Source organism: Temnothorax curvispinosus, unplaced genomic scaffold (genome assembly GCF_003070985.1).
Source record: "Temnothorax curvispinosus isolate PA1 unplaced genomic scaffold, ASM307098v1 QBEX01010751.1, whole genome shotgun sequence".
NCBI lineage: Eukaryota > Metazoa > Arthropoda > Insecta > Hymenoptera > Formicidae > Temnothorax > Temnothorax curvispinosus.
This window is the reverse complement of record NW_020220531.1, coordinates 1-2178: the sequence shown is the minus strand read 5'-3', so window position 1 is coordinate 2178 and position 2178 is coordinate 1. Positions and strand designations below refer to the sequence as shown.

General features: G+C 33.1%; 1 long non-coding RNA gene across 1 annotated transcript; it reads right to left on the bottom strand.

Moving 5' to 3' along the window:
* Window positions 1-139: 139 nt before the first annotated feature.
* Window positions 140-2172, bottom strand: LOC112460723. Its single transcript, XR_003041474.1, has 2 exons — window positions 1934-2172; window positions 140-1126 (listed from the first exon to the last, which is right to left on the bottom strand). It is a non-coding gene; the product is annotated as an uncharacterized LOC112460723 (long non-coding RNA).
* Window positions 2173-2178: the final 6 nt, after the last annotated feature.

The following is a 2178-nucleotide window of genomic DNA, read 5'->3' as shown; positions in this document are numbered from 1 at the left end:
GTTTGTGCCGGATACATTTTTCAACAACTAAAAACTATTCCTGCTGTTTGCATTTTATTTATTTTTCATATTTAAATTAAAATTATACAAGGATTGTAATTTATGTTAAAAACTAATCTTTCACTGAAAACAAATATCATACAAATATATCACTGATATTTATTTCAGCTTATACTTCCGGCGCAACCTACTGTGATAAATATTCCAGAATCTCTGGCACAGCATTTCACTACGACGCAGTTTACGAATATCCCAGAGAAACCTTAATTCTCATATCGCAGTTTACGAATGTCTCAGAGAAACTCTCTGATTGTGTCGATTAATTATCGAACGGAAAAAGGAAAATACAATAGCAATGTTTTTTTTACGTATCAGGATAAGCTGTGATTATATAAAAAAAGAAAGAAAAAAATAACGAAAAACAGAACCGAGCAGGAACAGGACGCAACTGTATTTCTAGACAGTCTGATTTTGTAAATTATTCTACGAGGAAAACACTTGTGTATTATATATATATGTATATGCGGATATGCGATATACAATTTGATATGATATATGATCTATGACGTTTGTTTATTACTATGTAAAGTGACAGACTTCGAAATTAAACATTAATTACTGTTAATCGTGGCGTTTTGAATTTACTCTTTTTCTTTTCTTTTACCTAAAGAGGATCATGAGAAAGTGAGAAAATTCCAAACGCTGCGAGAGTGCAGACACAATGGACATCCGAATTTTACAAAACGTGAAAAAACATTCGTCTTTTCTCATCTCTAAACTCCTCAGACCGTGTTAATATTTAAACAAAATAATTTACACGTCACTCATAGAGCTAGCGCGATAAAAAAATAAGTTAACATTCGTTGAAACAACATTATACATTTATGCCTAACAACAATTTTTTGTGCTTGCACTCGCGAATCTCTTGCCGACGTGATACTCGATTTTCTCACACAGAATTTCTTGCTATAAGACACAAAGGGGAGTTTACTTCTTGCGGAAAATACTCGACATGCTGGGCGATTCAATTTTCTGTTGAAGAGATCTTGTTCATCTTCTGGCGCATATCCTTGGCAGACATTCACCGTCGTCATCGATAGGGAAAACCCGGAGCTCGTCGAGTGTCCTGGAATGAAGATAATTTTTTTACAAACGTTTAAACATTTTTCGTTATCGAGAAAATGTGTACAGGATACATAATGTTTCTAGAAAAGTATTCAATGGTCCAAAGATATCGAAATTCAGAAATATTCTACCAAATCTACTATGGATTATTGCGACTGTAGATTACAATTATATAATCACAGTAATTTCAAATCCAGGTCGCTGCCTGGTCTGCCGAGATCAGGAGATCTTTTTTTCGGCAATCAAAAATTCCAAGAAAATTAGCGTGTCGCTATAATAATGAGGGATGTTCGAAAGATTGCACCGCGTGATAAATTACAGTAATAAAATATAAAATTTCTTATATTTCTTTACCTCTGTATGTCTTATAGTTATTAATTCGTCAATTATTATAAGCTGAAGAAAATAAGCTGAAGATATATAATTAGTAATCCTTAAGATATATGTAGTAATCCTTAAGTCCTAAGAAATTAATCAATCATAGTTAATTATTTTTCTCACATTCGATTGTGATTGATCAATTTCTCACAGCAGATCTTAATGGAACACTTAATAAAGTTGTAGGGTAGTATTTCATTGTCGGATCTTTTATATTTAAGGCCGGCTGGAGTAATCTTAAGAGAGAGAGAGAGATGTTATAAACTAATCACTCGATTGTTAGATATAACAGAGCCGTATATATTATCAACCTTAAGCCATTGTCTTGAAATAAGAACCGACTATGTATACTAGCCTTAATTTTACTCATTAATTGTTCGTTGCTTAGCAAGGAAGATTTTACAGAAAAATATATTGCTCTTTTTCTTACCTATATAACAGGAGATGAGGTAATATGCGAAATCGAAATATATACGCAAGCCGTCCGCGACTTCTCTGCATATATTTACTTCGTTTACTGTCTTCTCTATGGTATACGGTATTATTCACTTTACTCCGTTGAGGTTTCTGTTCGTAATATTCTCGGTTCGGAATATTCGTAAACTGCGTCGTAGTACAATGCTATGCTAATCTGACAAATAAATTGAAAATAGGTTAAGCACGTTTCCCGTGTTG